The following is a 21180-nucleotide window of genomic DNA, read 5'->3' on the forward strand; positions in this document are numbered from 1 at the left end:
GATTAAAAAAAATTCTTGTGTATTAGTCAATGTTCTTCAGAGAAACAGAACCAAGAAGACATCCGTATGTGTGTTTGTGTATACACATACATATACACACACGGATGGATTTATTATAAGAAATTGGTTTGTGCAATTATGGAGGTTCCAGAGTCCTAAGATCTATAGTTGATAAGCTGGAGACCCAGGAGAGCCATTTGTGTAGTTCTAGTCTGAGTCTGAAGGTCTGAGAACCAGGAAAACTAATTGTGTAAGTTCCAGTGCAAAAGCTGTCAGGCTTGAGACCCAAGAAGAATCTCAGGTCTGAGTCACAAGGCAGAAAAAAACCAATGTTCCAGCTCAAGCAGTCAGACAGGAGAAATTCCCTTTTACAGAGAGGATTGGCCTGTTGGTTCTAGTCATAACCTCAACTGATTAGATTAGGATCACTCATGTAGGGAAGTACAGTTTACTCTGCTCCCTATACCAGTTTAAATGTTAGTCTCCTCCAAAACACCCCCATAGATGCACTAAAATAAATATTTGGCCAAATATGTGGGCACCTCATGGTCCAGTCAAGTTGACACATGAAATTAACCATCTCAAATTATTATTATTAAAATAATATATTATAGGATTACAATAGTATATTAAACGTGAAACAAATTCACAAATTCCTCCCATACAATATTCTATGCAATAACAAAAATTACATCTCTGTATGAAGAATAAATAGTATTGTAAAAAAGCAAGGGAAAAAAGACACTTCTAGAGCAGTCTTTTGTGGACTCTTTGAAAAACAGAAGATTTGAACAAGTGTCCAGAGAAAAAAAAATTCAGAGGAAACCATAATCAAAGCATATACAAAAGAAAACTGCTGAAAAAGAGTAAACAGTTCTGAGCAGTTACAAGCACAGAATCAAGAAATTCAAATTGCTGGAGGGGTCTTGGGGGAATTCACCAGGGTTATTTATTGAAGGGTGACATTTGGAGCCATTAGGCCTTCTGGGCCTTCCCCAGGCCTTCTTGTTCTCAGCATGATGAACAACAGCTGCATACGGATAAAGCACTGAATGTGGGCACTAGAATAGGAAAAGGAGGCAACGTGCCGGTAAAAGCGAACCATAAATCTCCAGGCCAAGGATCAAAAAAGTTGCTAAAAAATTTGCACGGAAATTTGAGGTGGCAGATTTCCAAGCATCAAGTGGTTGGCTCAAGAAATTTAAAGTGTGACACGAGATCTCCCAGAAAGTCTTGTGTGGTGAATCCAATGAAGTTCCAGTAGAGTTGTGAAGGAGTTCATGAGAAAGCTCCTGGTCTTCACCAGAGGCTTCAAACATGGTGCCATCTTTCATGCTGGGGAGTGTGAACTCTTTTCAAGGTGATGCCCGACAGGAGCCTTGTCGTGAAGGGTGACAAATGTAAGAGCAGAAAACTTTCCAGAGAATGTTTCACAGTTCTGCTTTGCAGTAGCTCAGCTGGAGAGAAACTAAAGCCCTTGGTGACTGGTAAATCAGCAAAGCCACGGGCATTCCAGAACCTGATGACCTCCCAGTCACTTGGAGATGAAATAAATGCTCATGGATGACTGGTGCCCTATTTGAGGAGTGGATAAGGGATATCAACCCAAAAACGAAGAAGAAATGGTCCATTCTACTGACAGTAGACAACTCTCTTCACCACCCATGAGTGAATTATTTCAAAAATGTGATATTGAAATTTCTGCCTCCAAATATGGCCTCAGAAATTCAACCTCTTGACCAAGGTCTCATCAAATGCACATTTAAATGCACTCCTAAGCCCAGCTCCTGCAGTGGGTCATCATTAAAACACAAACCTGTGGTCACCCGTGGAAGGGACTACATCTGCTGCATTAGTTAACCCTCTGGATGCTGTCCACTGGGTCAGTTCTGCTTGGGATTAAGTTCAGACAGAAACAATACAGCAGTGCTTCTAGAAAGTTGGGTTTGTCACAACCCAAGAGCACAATATTTTGGCCCCATCAGACAGTCGATCTCTTGTGGCAGAATTTGAAGGAATAGATTTGGAAGGTTTTGTTGCAATGGATGGTGAGATGGCAACCTGTAATGAAACTGACCCAGAAGCAATTTTCCAAGAGATATTGACCGAGGTACAGACCAGCGTAGAAGTGCCTGAAACAGCATAAATGTGCCTGAAGATGCAAGTGAGAATGACACAGAAATTGCAGAGACTCCAAAAGAAGAGGATGTCAGGCATCGGATAATTCAGTTGAAGTCATTTACTGTGCAAGAATGCCCAGGTATGCTGAGTGGCGTACCCAGCATTGCAAGCACTTTCTCCACTTATGTTTGTAATAATAACAAGAAAGAGACCAAGACTGACTCTTCTTTTCAGAAAGAATGACTAAACCATTAGAAAACCATGAATGTATTAATTTTATTTGATACTGTATGTATGATTTTGCACATACATACAGTATCAAATACTGTATTGATTATGTATGATTCTGTAAGATAGTCTCTAAAAAAAGGTCTAAAACAGTGGTTCTCAACCTGCAGATCGTGACCCCTTTGTAACAATGAAAATACATCCTGCATATCAGAAATTTACATTATGATTCATGACAGTAGCAAAATTGCAGTTATGAAATAGCAACGAAAATAATTTTGTGGTTGGGGGTCACCACAACATGAGGAACTGTATTAAAGGGTTGTGGCATTAGGAAGGTCGAGAACCACTGCTCTAAAAGCAAGTGAAGTGCATGTGCATATCAGTGCAGAAGCCCAGTTCCTTACGTTGACCACCTCTGTATGTTGACCAGTTTGTTACAGTGGTCAAATACAGAGATTTACTCCATTTACTAAACCATTTAAACTGCAATTTAAAACACTCTCATGAAGAAAATTCCAGGCTCAGATGGCTTCACCAGTGAATTTTTACAAATATTCAAGGAAGAAATAACATCACTCTAACGTTACCCAGAGAAAAGAAAAAAAAAAGGATCATCTTCCAAATCATTTTATGGGGCCAATAAGATACAAAAACTTGGCAAGAACATCATGATGAAAGAAAATTATAGGCAAATCTCATAAATATAGATGCAAGGAACCTAAAGAAACCAAATCCAGTGTTACATAAATAGGGTACTACATTATGACCACATCTGGTTTATTCCATTCCAGAATGCAAAGTTGATTTAAAATTTGAAAACCGAACAATATAATTCATATATTAACATAATAAAAAAGAAAACCTGTCCTGTAACCTAATAGGTGGGGGAAAATCATTCAATTAAAATTCAACACCCATTCTTGATTTTTAAACATCTTTTAATAAAATAAGACTATAAAGGAATTTCCATGATCTGATAAAGGGAATGTTAAAAAAAAAATAAAAACAAACAAATAACAGGAAAAAAAACCCAGCAGATATTATATTTAATGATAAAATATTGGGGGCAGTGGTGCTGAGAGTCTTGTAGATGCGGTGCTGTTACTCGGAGGCAGCCCCACAGTCACACCCCTGCCTGTGCTGGTGCAGCTACCCTTGCTCCCTCTGCTCTTCCTCCCTTCGTGTACACCATGGCTGATCAGCTGACAGAAGAACAGATTGCTGAATTCAAGGACGCATTCTCCCTATTCAATAAAGATGGCAACGGCACCGTCACAATGTAGGAACTTGAAACTGTTCTGAGGTCACTGGGTCATAACCCAACAGAAGCTGAACTGCAGGGTGTGATCAATGAAGTGGATGCTGATGGCAATGGCACCATTGACTTCTCAGAATTTTTGACTGTGATGGCTAGAAAAATGAAAGATACATGCAGGGAGCAATATGGCGACCAAGTAACAGGTTCTTTGCAACCAGGTGCAGTAAGATTGGGGAGAGAAGACTCCAGGCATCTCTGGATTGTGGGTTTTGCTCAAAAACATTCCTTTGGGGATGCAGGGAGACAGTGAAAGACTTCTGGACCCCAGGAGGAGGACAAAAGCAGTGGACAAGTGGCAACTGGTTGCGTTAGTTCGGTCTGAGGCCATGGCTGCCACAGCTGTAACTACCATAGCAGCAGGATTGCAAACAGGGAAGTCCATCCCTGTGGGTTGTTTTGTTTTTGTGGACTTGGGCACTCCGTTGAACTACCTTGGGAGAATTTGGGTAAGAGTGTGGATGACTTTAAGCGTTGTCTAGGGCCCTGGACTGAGCCACTGAGCCTGAATGGAGCTAATATTGTTCAGCTATGGGCTGGGCACAGCCATTGTGGGATAATTGCCCCTGTAGGCTCCACCTCTGAGGCTCGGGCTCTGAGACCTTAGGCAAATAATCTAGTGACCGAGCAGCGCCAAAGGCCGAGACTGAGACACTGGGGAAGAGTGGAGATTTCAGTGTTTGGCAGTAGCAGGGCTGCCTTGTAGCCTCAGCCCTCAGGGGCATAGAGTGAGACTGGTTTTGGTGTACTGGATAAGTGGGCAGCCATTTCAGGACAGATCCCAGCAACAAGTGCTTTCCTGGGAAGTTTCTGCTTAGCCAAGGTTAATAGTGTCTTTAAGCAGGCTGAGGAAAGATTTAAATTCTCAACCCTTCAGGGTTTGGGAAATCAGCAGAGTCCTCCAGTCTCCATCTCATACAGCTGTATCTGCATTGTGATTAACATCTCATACCCCAGAAGATCACCTGTTGCCCAGACAGTTTCCAGCAAGATATATATACTGCTTTGGTTTTGTTTGTTTGTTTAAATTTCAACATTTTCCCTCAAGATTTTTCTTTCTTTCTTTCTTCATCATTTTAGTTTAAAAATAATTTTCCATTGTTGCCTTCTTTAATAATGATAACTTCATTTTTGCTAGTGTTTCTGTCCCTGTTATTTGGTCCCCCCCCCAATTTTATCCCATAAGGTTTTCTGTTTGTTTGGTTTGGTTTGAGTTATAGTATTTTTGTCTTTCCTCTCTATTTGGTGGAGGTGAGGTACTGTGTCTGCTCAGGCTGGCAAAGAGCTGCTGACCTCAAGACAACCACCCAACTGGCACCCCCAGTGGGGTGGTTGGGGGGTTTTAAGGTTGGGTCAAAGTACCCTCCTATACTCTTTTATTACTCCTGTCTCCTTCTTTCTGTGCCCCTCTTCTTCTTGTCAATAAACCAAACAAGAACATACACTGGGGGAAAGACTCCCTATTCAATAAATGGTGCTGGGAGAACAGGATATCCAATGTAAAAGACTGAAACTAGACTCACAGCTTTCTCCACTCACAAAAACTGATTCAAGATGGATAAAAGACTTAAATTTAAGGCATGAAACAATAAAAATCCTCAAAGAAAGCACAGGAAAAACACTGGAAGATATTGGCCTGGGGAAAGGCTTTATGAAGAAGACTTCCATGGCGATTGCAACAACAAAAATAAACAAGTGGGACTTAATTAAACTGAAAAGCTTCTGTACGGCTAAGGAGACAACAACCAAAGCAAATAGACAACCTACACAATGGGAAAGGATATTCGCATATTTTGAATCAGACAAAAGCTTGATAACTAGAATCTATAGAGAACTCAAATTAATCCACATGAAAAAAGCCAACAATCCCACATATCAATGGGCAAAAGAGATGAATAGAACCTTCTCTAAAGAAGACAGACAAATGGCTAGCAAACATATGAAAAAATGCTCATCATCCCTAATTATTAGAGAAATGCAAATCAAAACCACCCTGAGATATCATCTAACTTCAACAAGAATGGCTCACATCATGAAAATCTCTAAACTGCAGATGCTGGTGTGGATGTGGAGAGAAAGGAACACTTTTACACTGCTGGTGGGACTGCAAATTAATACAACATTTTGGAAGGAAGTATGGAGAACCCTCAAAGAACTCAAGCTAGACCTCCCATTTGATCCTGCAATCCCATTACTAGACATCTACCCAGAAGAAAAAAAATCCTTTTATCGTAAGGACACTTGCACTAGATTGTTTATCGTGCTTAATTTACAATTGCCAAAATGTGGAAAAGTCTAAATACCCACCAACTCAAGAATGGATTAACAAGCTGTGGTATATGTATACCATGGAATATTATTCAGCCATTAAGAAAATGGAGACTTTACAGTCTTTGTATTAACCTGGATGAAAGTAGAACACCTTATTCTTAGTAAAGCTTCACAAGAATGGAGAAGCATGAATCCTATGTACTCAATTTTGATATGAGGACAATTAATTAACTAGTACACGGTAGGGCAAGGGAAGAGCAGAGTAGCAGAGTAGAAGAAGGGCTCCAAAGAACACACCGTCAGAGGGGGTGGGATCTCACTGTGTGACAAACCTTTTGGGGGCAAGACACAATTATAAGAGGGGCTTTCCCTAACAAATGCAGTCAGTGTAACCAGTTTCTTGGGCCCTGAATGAATCCCCAACAATAAAAAAAAAGAAAAAGAAAAGGTACAGACAAGGAAGAAGAAATTCAAGAGGCGTTCTGAGTCTTTGACAATGGTTACATCAGTGCAGCAGAACTATATCTGGTCAAGACGAACTTAGAAGAAAAACTAACAGATGAAGACATAGATGAAATGATCAGAGAAGCAAATACCGATGCAGAGGACAAGTCAACTATGAAGAATTCATACAGACAAGGACTGCAAAATGAAGACTTACTTTCAACTCCTTTTTTTCCCCCTCTAGAAGAATCAAATTGAATCTTTTACTTACCTCTTGCAAAAAAAAGAAAAAAAGTTCATTTATTCATTCTGTTTCTATATAGAAAAATTGAATGTCAAAGTGCCTTCTGTTCACACACAAAATCTGCATGTATTGATTGGTGGTCCTGTCCCCTAAAGATCAAGCTACATACACATCAGTTTTACAATAAATACTTGTACTGCCTTAATGATAAGGACTCTGGAAAGTTCCATTTGCTAATATTAATACATGATTTTGGCTGGTCAGTTTTTCGTGCATGCAGCATGATGACTGAGCTCAGTCAGGCATTTGTATTAAAAATGATAAAAGAAAAAAAAAATTCAAAACCTATTCAAATGGGTTCTAGTTCAATTTGTTTAGTATAAATTGCCACAGCTGGTTTACTGAAAACAGACACACTTCAAATTGGTTTACCTCAGGGTGACGTGCAGAAAAATAAGTGAAGGATAAACAGTTGAGATGTAGCCCCACTAGTAAGCTGGTCATCTTGTACGTCTCTGTGCTCCGATCTGTGGTGACAATGACACACCCTGGTGGCATGCCCACGTATATTTGTTTAGCATTGTCTATACTAGAGTGAAATAGGTGTTAGGCTATCACCTTTCACACTCAATTTTAATAAGGAGCCTTTACCAAGGGAGCATCTTTAAACTCTCTGTTTTTAAACCTTCTGAGCCATGACTTGGAGCTGGCAGAGTAGGCTGTGGCTGTGAACTTCAGCATAGCCATCAACACTGCTGTTCAAGAAATTACAATTTATATCCATTCAAAGTTGTAAATAAATGCTGGTTTCATTTTTATTCCAATAAAAGTCCATTAACTTTTAAGAATGATAAAATATTGGAAGCTTTCCTCCTGAAATCAGAAACAAGACCGAATATCTGCTTTCACTACTTCAGTCAATGACCTAGTCAGTACAGCAAGGCCAGAAAGACAAAAAGTCATAAGGATTGGAAAAGAAGAAATGAAACCGTCATCCACAGATGACAGTTGACCGTGACAGTTGACTGACTACATATGACTGCAAATAAAAGACTCCAAATATCAAGTGTCACATGGCTTCCTTTTGGCCAGAGACACCATCTTCCAGTAATTCACCAAAGTGACAAACACAAAGAGAATGAGGAGAGGCAGATACACGTTCTCTGGGCCTTTTAGAAAACATGGAGTTGTTCCTTTGGGCACCTATATGAGAATCTACAAGAAAGATGGTATTGTAGACATCAAGGGAATGGGTACTGTTCAAAAAGGCATGCCACACAGATGTTACCATGGCAAAACTGGAAGAGTCTACAGTGTTACCCAGCATGTGGCTGGCATTGTTGTAAACAAACAAGTTAAGAGTAAGATTCTTGCCAAAAGGATTAATGTTTGTATTGAGCATACTAAGCATTCTAAGAGCTGAGGTAGCTTCCTAAAATGCAAGAAAGAAAATGATCAGAAAAAGAAGGAAGCTAAAGAGAAAGTACCTGGGTTTAACCTAAGCACTGGCCGACTCCCCCAGAGAAGCAGACTTTGTGAGAACCAATGGAAAATATCACAAACCAGTGTGAAAGAATGAACCAGAGTAGGAATGGTGGGGAATGAGAGAAAAGATATAAGAGACAAGGATCAGGAGGGCTGGGGAGGTCTGGAGCAGTCACAGCTGCAGCCAGTCCTCAAATACAAAGTAATACAACACTATATTATTTGATAGTATCTCAGCAGGGTTATTTATGAGGAAGTAACATAGACAAAAAACATATTTTTGGTCTTATAATATGATTGGAAAATGTAAAGAAGTTTATCAAGAATAATTCATTCTGTTAATGGTTTCCAGTGCATAACAACATTAACACGTTAAAGATAAGAAACAAAAAGAGAAGGGTCACCTAGTTTTCTGCATAGTTTCTAAAGATTAACTAGGTAAAGAAAGAGATATGTGACTTCTGACAAAACATCTAAGAAAGAGAAAAACTTGTGTTTTAAGAGGAGGAAAACATGTTAACTCAGCAGGAAGAAAGCAGTTGGAGGTCATTCCCTGAACAACTCCCAGGCTGTGGGGGCCCCGCCACCTCATGGTCCAGCCCACTCTCCCCAGGAAAGGAGCCTGAGCTCCTAGAACCCATTCCCCATGAATGCCTGGCATATGAGGTGTACAGCACAGCACACAGGAGAACCAATGGAACAGAAACATAAGGTGCTGGAACGTATTCCCCCTGAATTCATGGCAAAATAAGTATAGCAAGCTTTGTCACATTCAATGGAGAGGGGCCTCCCTGAGCCAGCAGAACCTTTTCTCTATGAATTCATGAAATAGTAGGTATTAAAAATAGAAGCCTACTGTAAAAAAAAAAAAAAGTGTCACATGGTAAGCTATTTTTAATTGCTTTAGGAACCTCCATAATGACTCCAGCAATCTACATTCCCACCAACAGCACACTGGGGTTCCCTTTTCTCTACCTCTGAACCAACACTAGTCACCTCTTTTCTTCTTGACAATAATCCTTATGGGTATGAGGTAATATCTCCCAGTGGTTTTAATGTGCATTTCTCTGATGATTAGTGATGCTTAGCACCTTTTCATATACCCGTTAGCCATTTTTATGTCTTCTTTGAAGAAATATCTTTTGTTCTTTTTTTTTTTTTTTTTTGCGACAAAGTCTCACTTTCTCGCCCTTGGTAGAGTGCCATGCCAGTGTCACACTGCTCATAGCAACCTCCAGCTCTTGGGCTTAGGTGATTCTCTTGCCTCAGCCTCCCTAGTAGTGGGCCTATAGGTGCTCACCACAATGCCTGGCTATTTTTTTTTGTTGTTGTGATTTGGCCAGGGCCAGGTTTGAACCTGCCACCCTAATGAAGATATATTTTTCATTCCTGGTTTGTAGGTTGATTTTTCCCTTTGTTGATTGTTTTTTCTTTGCTGTGCAGATGCTTTCTGGCAGAGATGTCCAACCCACCACCCCTGGACTACTTGCAGCCCAGAATGGCTATGAATGTGGCTCAACATGACATTGTAGACCTACTGTAAACATTATGAGATGTTTTCAGGGAACTTCACTACAGTTTTTGAGGGTGAACCTTGCAGAGGACAGCATTGCATTGCAATGTCACATACAATAAGCACACGTATGCTCTCATTATTTGTATCTAGGCATGGCTTCAGTTTTGTGGTGGTTTATGGCTTCCAGTGTGCTGTCTTCCAAGCTCAGCAGTCAAACTGACACCATCAGACTTTACATGTTCAGGAGCCCTAAAAGCCTGAGAACAGCTATTCTGCCAATTATGTAGGTTTTTCAATGTATTTGCATAGAGTTGTGGTTTTTAAAATTGCTTTTTTTCTGACACTTTCCCCTTACCATTTCTTATCTGATGTCTTTGTTCTTTCTCCCTCTTTTAAAAGATTAGGTTGACTATCAGATTGTTTATTTTTGTTCATTTTTTCCAATGAACTACCTTCTTATTTGTGTCATATTTTTAACTATCATTTATTTCTGGTTTTATCCTTATCAATTTCTTTTGTCTGCTTTCTTTCCATTTATGTTATTTTTCTACTTTTTAGTTGCACATCTAAGACATTTTGTATTTCTTAATATAGGTATTTAATGCTGTTAATTTCCTTTGAGCATGTCTGACTTACATTGTTAGATTCTGACATATCTGTTTTCAATATCATAATTTTCTAGAAATTCTGCAATATCATTTTGCATTTCTCCTTTGATCCCAGAGCTCTTTGATTACACACTTTTAATATCATACATAACATGGGCTTATTTTTCCTTTTATCCTTCTACGCCTCTTATGCAATGTTGCAACATTTGAAATAATGGGATTTGAAGGCATGAAGTTTGACTGTTTATCTGTTGGTACTTTGCAAGCCTCATGTACAGCTTCACGCCAGGGTTTGGGCTAGATGCCGTCTGAAATTCCCCTCAATTCTAAGATTACATTATTCTAAATGTACATGCAAATTAGAAAAAAAAATCTTTTTTAAATGATTGCTTCTCTCCTTAGAAAGGTTTTACCGCTCTCAAAGGGAAAGTAAATGTCTTCATTTCGTGCTTCACACCTGGAGTGACTGTAAGGCAGGATGGAGTGACTTCTGCCAACTGGGTAGAAAATTTCTCAAAAGAGGGGTGGAGGTGGCAGAAGCTGGGGATACTGAATACACTTCTGGCCATTAGCAACCAGAGCCCCTACTCCCAGGGCCGCCACCCATGCCAATTCGCCCCACTCAACATCACCAACCTCACCGTGTCCTGCCGGCAGTAATCTCACACTGTTTATGTCCTGCGAGGTGACTTATGCAGATGAACAGATGACTCGGATTCAGATGCTGACAACACCGTGGCCAGCACCTCGTTGCTGCCCATTAATAACAAACCATCTGTATTTGGAACAATGCAACCAATGTCAGCATTGTTCAGAAGAAGCCAAGTGGCTTGATGTTGATACATCTGTTGCACGGTTCAGGTTGACGGCCTGAATTCCACGTGATAGGGGTTCTCAGGAGTTTTCTGGGAGCACCGTTGTCCCCCGTGCTTCCTGACAAGTGCATGCTCCTGTCTGACACCTGTGGTCTTTCACCCGGGGGCTGGTCCATGTCTACAAAAACCAACTTTGGTTTTTTCCCCGGTGGCTCCAGCTGCCATCCATGGTAGAGTGTAGGGTCTCATGCTCACGTTCACGTTGTATTTATACACTATCTGTCGTATGTTTTTAACCTAATCACTTTCCTCTGTGTAGAGTTGTGCCTTCCTCTCCACCTTTCTCCACCCCGCGTCCTTTCAGGGCTTGTGGGGAGGCAGGACCACCAGACTCCCCATGTTAACTTAGCCCTGCCTTCGGTTACACCAAGAGCTTCTGGGAAACCACTCTCAGGAGGTTAAGTTTCCCCTCTAGGACTTGTCCTCAGTTCATTTGTCCGTGGGACCTCACGTGAGGCATCACCGTTCCCATTTGCCTCTAAGCTCCCTTTCCCACGTGAAGAACGCAACGTGTTATGTGGTGATCCTGGATGAGCTCACCCATTGGGATCTGGGACATCGTTAGAGAAGACAAAGTGAGCTGGTAAGGGTGTGAGTGACAACGAAGTGGCAACGTGGAAAACACGTTTTTAATATTCTCTACCCTTAGTCTTTGGAATCTTTCATTAGATTGATTGATTGATTCTGTCACTTAAGGGTAAATGTTTTAATTAAAATGATAGTTCAAGCAGCCAGCAGCCCTGAGGCTTGAAGCAATTTTAAGGAATAAAGACACTGCCGGGGAGCCCAATCCCATTTTCCAAGGTGCTCTCCGTGGAACTCTTCCCACCCGCCGTGGCTGGGCTGGAGGCGGTCGGCCCCGATCCAGATGCTGACGGGGAGCCTCTCCCTCTGCCCCCCGAGTGCTCCTGCACGCACCCCACGTGTGCCTGTCTGCTGAAGGCTTCTGCCCTGTGCATGCAAGGTGGGTTTGAGCAGCTTGGTAATGGTTATAAAATAACCTTAGCTAAGCCAGAAGTGGAAAATGTTACACTTAAAGACAGGCTGGGTGAAAAACCATCAGAGATGGAGACCAGGTGGCAGGGCTGAACTAGACCAGCGATAAACGTTTTTAGAGACTCAGATTTCCGTGGAAGGGATGCAAGTATCACCTTGGGGTAGACGGATAACAGAGAGGTCCTGCCAGTGTGCCTGACCTGTTGCCTCCTGATTTAATCAGAATAAACTGACTACAACCATGTAAAAAACTGTCTTGAAAAAATAGTGTTCAATTACCAAAAAAAACAAAGTTTGAAAACTACTGAACTAAAAATAATAGTTAAGGTTTATAGGCTTCCTAAGGAATGCATAGACTGCTCTGCCTTTTAAGACTTAACTCTCCACATATCCTAAGAACCCAGTCTTGTTTGTTTGTTTGTTTGTTTTTTGAGAGAGTCTCACTCTGTTGCCCTGAGTAGAGTGCTGCGGCATCATAACTCACAGCAACCTCCTCAAGCTACTGGACTTGAGCAATCTCCTTGCCTCAGCCTCCTGCGTAGCTGGGACTACAGGTGCCTGCCACTATGCCCAGCTAGGTTTTTGATTTTTAGTAGAGATTAGGTCTTGCTCTTGCTAAGGCTGGTCTCAAACTCCTGAATTCAAGCAATCTGCCCACCTCAGCCTCTCAGAGTGCTGGGATTACAGGCATGAGCCACTGCGCCTGGCCAGAACTCAACATCTCCAGTTTCTGACACCAAAATAAGACCCATTATCTCTAGGTCCTGAAAGGCTTGCTTGAGCAATGGCATGACTTTAGAAGTGATTTTGGTGTGTGTATCTGTCACTAATGACAGCTTTAATTAGTTAGCACTTTGGACGCCTGGTAGACTAAGCTTGAATGTGATTTGTGTCTTTTTGCCTTACATGCCAATTACTTAGCCCTTAAGAAGCTATAATAATAAGTGGTGGTCATTTGACTTCTTTAAGGCAGTCAGGATGGGGGTCAAAAAGCCTAGGCTGTCCCATGTTCACTGTGGTAGCGAGAGGACCTGAACCCCTTGTACTTCGGTGGTCAGAGGAGCTTCACGAGTGAAATCTGGCAGGAGGACTGAAGGCAGGACAAGCAGAAGAGGGAGCATATCTCCCCACCCTGAGCAGAGCTGAGTAAGAAATCCCAGGTGAGCTCTGGGGAGTAGCGAGTACCGTGAGGGTGGAGCAGAGGTTTGTGTCGTAGCCAGCCGAGACCAGATGCTGGGTTTTGTTGGCAGAGGCCTTGACAATAATCTGTAGATTGGCGTGTAGGCTCAAGCCAGCCAAGCTACTCTGGGTATGTGAGTTAGGGATGTTCTATGACAAAAGATTATGTTTTGGGTTTTCTCTGGCCTAACTTTTTTTGAAAGGATGAAGGAAGCAGGTCTGAGAGCTGCAAAAGCATCATGAGGTTATAGTTCGGGGACCTGGACAAAAGTGACATCTGCTTTTGAAAACAGCAGCATCAGAGAGTCCGAAACTGGGACCCAGTTCATAAGAAGTTGGAAAGCCAGGTTTTGGTTTTGTTTTTGTCTTTGTTTTAAAATATTCTTATTTCACCCAGGCTTGGTAGTTCATCCCTGTAATCCTCGCACTCTGGGATGCCAGGGTAGGAGGATCCTTGAGCTCAGGATTTGAGACCAGTCTGAGCAAAAGTGAGACCCCCATCTCTACTGAAAATAAAAAAAATTAGCGGGGCATCATGGTGGATGCCAGTAGTCCCAGCTACTCGGGAGGGTGAGACAGGAGGATCACCTGAACCCAGGAGTTTGAGGTTGCTGTGAGGTAGGTCGATGCCATGGCACTCTATCTTGGGGAACAGAGTGAGAATCTGTCTCAAAAAATGACAGAAAATACTATCATTTCCATTCCTGTCACATCTTGGTGAGTGCACTCAAGGTTCAGTAGATCTTGGGAAAGGCATTGGTGAAAAGCATACAACTACTCCATAGGTAGAAGTTTCTCTATGACTCTTCTTTATAAAGTTTTATTGTGTGACAATCTATAACCATATTTGTAGATAAAAATCAAAGCCTACTGATTTCTGTGCCACTTGACATTTTCTTTTTTCACAGAAAGGTTTCTTTTCAAGTAGGTGCATAAAAGAACTCGATAAGTTATTAAAAGCAACCTTATCTTTCAATAATACTGTAAATCATTTCACAGGCTGTGGCTTTTCTGAGACAAACTAAATTCCAAGGTTCATAAAAGACAATCTAGGTAGCCCAGGAAGAATGTAACAAACTAATGCAAAGATTTTAAAGTCGAAAAACCACCATTTCCACTTCCTAGACTTAACATCTCTCTCCATAGTACCCCTATTATCTTGAATTTCTCTCTTTCAATTTCCAGCCGTCTTCTTGCAATGTTGCAAGAGCTAGTTCAAAAACTAGCTTCCTGCCGCATTGCACCCACTCTAGGCAAACCTCTAGGAAAGGCCTATTCTGAATACATTTTAGTTGATATGTATCACTCAGCTGCAGGATGAAAACAACTCCCCAAATGCACTTGCTCACAACACAAACATGTATTTATGGCTCCCATTAGACACTGGCAGCTGCGAACTGGCAACAGTTCTGTTACACTTGTCTTTCTGTCATCCTGAGACCCAGCTTAACCATTTTGGGGGTAGTGAGGAAACCCAATAAAGTTGGCACTCATGGAGTAAATACTATTGGTTTCCACACCCTTGGCTGAAGCGGGTCTGGAGTCAAGTCCAATGTCAGTGGGACAGAGAGGCGGTGTGCTTGGGCACTGGGTGGGGATGCATCATCCACTTACAAGACAGGAAGAGGGAGAAGAATTAGGAACAATAACTATTAACAGTATCCCTGTTGGAGACATCCATTCATTCAGCAAGTCTCTAGACTTGTCTACAGATGTTAATAAAAAAAGACAAGAGACAAGAAAGTCTCAGATATAATGAGATGTCCTTTGACAGGGCAGTCTCAGGTGGAAAGATGTTGAGGATGTGCTTGTTCGGTCCATCAACTTAGCCTAGTGACCAGACTGTGGCTTCAGAAGTCTGAAGGTCATACAGCTTTGATAACTCTCTGACTTACTTTCTCATCTTGAGCCCAGCTATGGACCTACTCCTTACCTTAGAATGGTACAATAGATCCCAACAGAACAAACTTGGTAGAGAAACTGAAATCACTTTTATCTGCTTTATGCATCACTATATTCCCAGGACTTGGCAAAATATCAGGCACATAGTGGGTGATCAGTATATACAGCAGAACCTCCACAGCTGACCACTTCCCTACACTGACCACCTCCTTAAGTTGACCTAATTTTCATAGACCAGACACGCACCACATGTACGTATCAGGACAGTAGGCCTGGTTCCTTATGTTGACCAGCTCATTACAGTCCCTTGTATGGTCAACTTGCAGAGGTTCTACTGCTTTTGTTGATCTATTGATTGATGAATGTTAGACTAATTACTTAACGTCTTAGGATATTTGTTTTTTATCTATAAAATCAAGGAATGAAGTAGATCATCTTTATAGCCTTTATTACTATTACCATAGTGTGATACTTATCTGAAATAAAAATTAAATTAAAAAAATAAAATAAGGGCAGTACCTGTGTGATACTTACCTGAAATAAAAATTAAATTAAAAAAATAAAATAAGGGCGATGCCTGTGGCTCAAAGGAGTAGGGTGCCAGCCCCATATACAGGAGGTGGTGGCCAAAAATACAAATAATAATAATAAAATAAAATAAAATGTTAATTGTAGAATGTCAATGGTGGGTATAATGATGTTCACTGTGCAGTTACTTCAACTTTCTGTGCATTTAAACATTTTCACAATAAAATGTTAAAAAGGAACTGTAGGGTTCAAGATAGCCTAAATGTAAACTTTGGTAGGAAAAAAAGTTGAAGAAAAGGATCAATAAAATAAAAAGAAAACAAAAAAGAGATATCAATAACAAGTCCAAAATTATGACCAGAATAAAGAGACAAGATGACACACATTTTAATAAAATTACGTGAACTTGTAAAAAATGTGATTTGTAAGACGCAGAGCCAGTGAAGTGTGTTATTAGCGTTCAGGTCATGGAAGACTAGTAAGGTGGGCAGAACCTGCTTCAGGGAGTTGGCAGCCTTTCAGCGGGGCCTTGAAGGATATGTAAGGTCGGGGTGGGTGATGAGAATAAGGAAAGGACTTTTTGAGGCTGAGGACAGCTGAAAATGACGGGGTGAGCCAACGTGTGGAACAAGAACACAGAAACAGGGATGGTGAATTTCAGTCACTTTGGCTACAGCCAAATGGGAGAGCTGAGGATGGAAACAACAGTGACCATAAATAAAATGTCCGTGGGTCATTATGAACGTTTTGGGACACACTAAAATCAAGAAATGTTAAGATCGGCACAGATGAAAAGAAAGAAAGCCCTCCCAGCAACACCAATGAGGCCAGTCTGTTGAAAGTTTGCACAATCAGAAAGGACGCCGTCGACTGTGTTTCTTGCAAGTGAAATAATGGACTTAACACAGTCTGTCTCAAAACTTTCGTAGTGACCCACATCTTAGGCTCTTTCTTCTCCTTGCACATGGCACTCTCCACATATTATCTCATTTAATTCTCACAACAACTCATTGAGGGAGGGAAAATTGTCACTTACGGGGATACCGAGGTTCAGAATTGAGTCATTTGTTCAGGCCCACGGCTTGTAACCTGTACTGAAACCAGCACAAAGCCTGGATACTTAACTACTCCTAAGCTCCCTGCCTGGTAAACTGAGGACAGACTGCAGAGGGCCTTCATAGCATGATAAGGAGTTTGGGCTACGTTCACTAAGCCCAGGGATCCACAGGAAGATTTTGGCCGGGACAATGATGCTTTCAGAGATCATGAAAGAGAATGAAGTCAGGTGGTGCAGTTAGGAGGCTATCGTGATAAGGGGTGTGAATCACCCCATAATAGCCATGAGGACAGAAGACAGAGTAGTCCTTAAGAAGAAATAACCTACTGGCCTTGTCTTTCTACTAGTGCTGCATTGAAATATATTGAGCGACTCATTGCTTTGGGGTCAAATACTCAAATCAAAAGTGTCTTTAGAGCCCAAGAGTTAGAAGGGGTCAGCCCCGGAAAACTCCAAAAGAGCAGCCCAAGTTCCTTCTAGTCTACTTCCCACACCACGCAGTCCTCGCGACCGGTTGGAGGTCTTCAGGGTACAGAGGGTCAGGATTTGCTGAGCACCTGTGGAACCCCTCTGGGCCTCATCTAGCAATTCTCTATCATGACCAGTAACCAGAGTGGATCCAAGAAGCCCAAACCTGTCCCCGCAGAAATCCCGTAACATTACTCTTTCTTCCCTAAGGACTGGGTGTAGAACAACCAGGGTTTGTCAGGGGCTGCTGAACTTAACCTGACCCACAGAGGCGGCGGTAGCTTTCTGCTGTGACCTGCCTGGAGGAGTTAGCTGAAGGGTGGAAGTTCTTATCGGAAGAGATGTGCATGGATAGGAGATAGATGAAAATGACTGGAGGGGTGGGGCTCCCTGGGGAGTACTGGTTTACACAAGGGGTGGGGCCCCTGTAAACAGCTCCCGGTGGTGTTCCCGCCTCCCCTCTCTTTTGGGTTATCTCCCTGATAAAGGTAGCAGGCTGGGGAGTAGGGCCTAGGAAACAAGAAAAGAGTCCTGAGAATCCAGACCAGTGGACAAGCGCGCATGTGTGAGAGACTCTATCAATATCTAAGCAAAATAGAAAGCAAGTTCTCAAAGTGACAGGGTGTTGAATAACAGCACAGGGAATGTCTAATTACATTATTTTCCCACATGTTTACAATCAATAGGCTTAAAGTCCAAGGGCTTTTTTTTTTTTAGAGAGAGAGTCTCATCACCCTCAGCAGAGTGCTGTAGCATCACAGCTCACAGCAATCTCCAGCTCTTGGATGTAGGTGATTCTCTTGCCTCAGCCTCTCAAGTAGCTGGGACCTGGCTGTGACAACACCTGGCTATTTTTTTGTTGCAGTTTGGCCAGGGCCGGGTTTGAACCTGCCACCCTTGGTATATGGGGCCGGTGCTTTACTCACTGAGCCACAGGCGCCGCCCTGAATCAGTGCTTTTTAAGTTGTAAAAGGACTTAAGCTCCAAGGGCCATATAGATTGTAAAGAACTATATCAGTGGAAGGATCATTCACATGATTACTTGAGAGGGAAAAATTATTCTCAATGCAGCCTGTAATCTGCAAATAAGCAATAAGATTTTTATTTTTAGCGAACAAGAGAATGCACCTGTTGGAATGTACTTCCTTTCTTTCAAAACTGATAACCTTGGTGGGGCTACGTGTTCATTTCAAAGAGTAACTGTTCAAAACTTACCTGGATGAGGATGACTGACAGACAGAAAGAGATAAGTTTATAAAAGAGAGAGAAGGAAAAATAAACTTTATTGTGTGTTCTTCTTTGTGCTTTTCTGAATTTCATAAACTTTCTAGAACAAATGTATCTCTTTTTAATCAAATAAAATATTATGAAAAATAAAGAGAAAAACTTGTCTGGAACATCTTTCCTGAGATTCATTTCCTTTAGAACCTGTTTGTAAGCCACATAATATCTCACTGACTTACAGACACATTGCATTTGGACCTTATGTATCATCTAGCTTGTAAGATTGTAAGATTCGAATCTGAAGCAATTTTGAGTGTTCTTATTTTTAATTCTTTTTTTTTTTTTTTTTTTTTAGAGACAGAGTCTCATCTTATCACCCCCAGTAGTGTGCTGTGGCTTCACAGCTCACAGCAACCTCCAGCTCTTAGGCTTAGGTGATTCTCTTGCCTCAGCCTCCCGAGTAGCTGGGACTATAGGTGCCCGCCACAACACCTGGCTATTTTTTCGTTGCAGTTTGGCTGGGGCCCGGGTTCAAACCCACCATCCTTGGTATATGGGGCCGGCACCCTACTCACTGAGCCACAGGCGCTGCCCAAGTGTTTTATTTTTTAAAATATAAAAATTCACTTCCTAAAGTAATGATTCGTAATCTTGTGTGTGTGTGTGTGCGGAGAACTGCCAAAAAGTACAATACACAAAACGCACAGAAAAGATTGCACAGGAACCTCTGGGTCCCAAGAAAAGAGCTGATCTTCCAAGAGGTACAGAAATTCGACTAACATACAGAGCCGAGGGCAACGATTTTCTGAGCATAAGCACCAGCTTTGTAGGAATAAATGTTTAGCCTTCCAAAGGAATTGCTGTGAAGGGAGCTGCACCCCTGTAGGAGTGATGATGTGGCGCAGGTGTTTAAAAATGCATGCAACAGGATGAGTATTGTCATTTCTATAGCTGCAGTGGTTTTTAGGGTACCTCTGATCCGTGTGAGCATGTGAGCATGTGTGTACGTGTCTGTGTGTTCACTGCTGGCATGATACCTTGGCAGCAGCCTCTGCCTCCCCAGGTGTCTACCCTCAACACAGTTTAGCCAATTCAGCTTTAAAAGAAGCATGGCCCTAGGAAAAGGCATCATATGCACTGGAACTGCCCGGCAGCCTCAGCAGGTGCAGGAGCTGAAGAAAGGCGTGACTGGTGTTTGGCTGCTCCTGGCGGAGTTGGGGAGGGGACTGTGGGACTCGTGCTCTCTCTGTGAAACAGAGAAGGTCTTGTGATCCCTCACATGCCAACTGCTATTAAGAACAGACATTTTTCTTTCTTTCTTTCTTTTTTTTTTTTTTTTTGCAGTTTTTGGCCGTGGCTGAGTTTGAACCCACCACCTTCGGGTTGTGGGGCTGGTGCCCTACTCCTTTGAGCCACAGGTGCCGCCCTAAGAACAGACTTTTTTAGCTTGTTTGGTTCTTAAGTCAACCTCCGTAGAAAGGCAGTATTGTATTCATTCTATAGATGAGAAAATTAAGACACAAAAAGCTACACAACTTAGAATCAAAGTTGATTAGCTAATAATTTGCATAGCCCAGATTTAAACTCAGATTTGATTCCAAAAATCCAGGTTCTTTCCACTGCCGGACACCGTCTCTTCCCATTTGTCCTGGCCTCTATGAAATGTTCCCCTAAGCCTCTCCCTGCCCGGAGGATTCCTGGAAATGAAACCCATGTCATTTACCTGACAAAGGACAGTGGTCTAAACAGCCCGTCTGATACTTAGGATTGAGATTCGTTTGCTTCTATTACCAGTTTCCTCTGTGACCTTGCCAAACTCCTCAAGTTGCTTGGGCCACAATTTTCTCCTCTGTAGAAAGAAGGGATAGAACAAGGTGTGACTTCCGGCTACAAAATTCTGGGACTGAATTTCGTCCTCCCAGCTGGCCTCCCTGTGGGCTGTGCAGCTCACCTGTAGGGTGCAGCCTTCGCTGATGGCCTGGGCTAGAAGCACTCTCCCCTGCAACCACACACACTGCTTCCTGTCCCCTGCACACTTTCCTGGCTCATCTTATTCCCTCTCCTTCCATATCTTATCTGAACTCATCTGAATTCCTCACATACCTGGTTTAACTCCTACATCGGAGGCTTCCAACCTTTTTGGCACTAGGGACTGGTTTCACGGAAGACAGTTTTTCCACTGACCAGAGTAGGGGGGTGGTTTGGGGATGATTCCAGTGTATTACACTTATTGTACACTTTATTTCTATTATTACAGTAGTACATTATAATATACAATGAAATAATTATACAACTACCATAATGCAGAATCAGTGGGAGGCCTGAGATTGTTTTCCTGCAACTACACAGTCCCAGCACTAGCATGACAGCCTCAGCTCCAACTCACAGCAGGCATGGAGTTCTCCTAAGGAGCCTGAATCCTAGACTCCCTCACGTGTACAGTCTGCAGTAGGGTTTACGCTCCTAGGAGAATCTGATGCTGCTGCTGCTGCTCTGCAGGGGGAGCTCAGGCAGTGAGTGAGTGATGGGAGCAGCTTTAAATACTAATGAAGCTTCCATTCCCAACAGGCCACTCACTCCTGCCGTGCAGTGAGTGATGGGAGCAGCTGTAAATACTGATAAAGCTTCCTTGCTAACAGGCCACTCACTCCCGCTGTGCAGTGAGTGATGGGAGCAGCTGTAAATACTGATGAAGCTTCCTTGCTAACAGGCCACT

The 21180-nt window shown here is 42.2% G+C and overlaps 1 pseudogene; it reads left to right on the top strand.

Moving 5' to 3' along the window:
• The first annotated feature begins 3511 nt into the window (after window positions 1–3511).
• Window positions 3512–6591, top strand: LOC100943468 (annotated as a pseudogene).
• Window positions 6592–21180: the final 14589 nt, after the last annotated feature.

This window comes from Otolemur garnettii, unplaced genomic scaffold (genome assembly GCF_000181295.1).
Source record: "Otolemur garnettii isolate 467f Iridium unplaced genomic scaffold, OtoGar3 scaffold00101, whole genome shotgun sequence".
Lineage (NCBI taxonomy): Eukaryota > Metazoa > Chordata > Mammalia > Primates > Galagidae > Otolemur > Otolemur garnettii.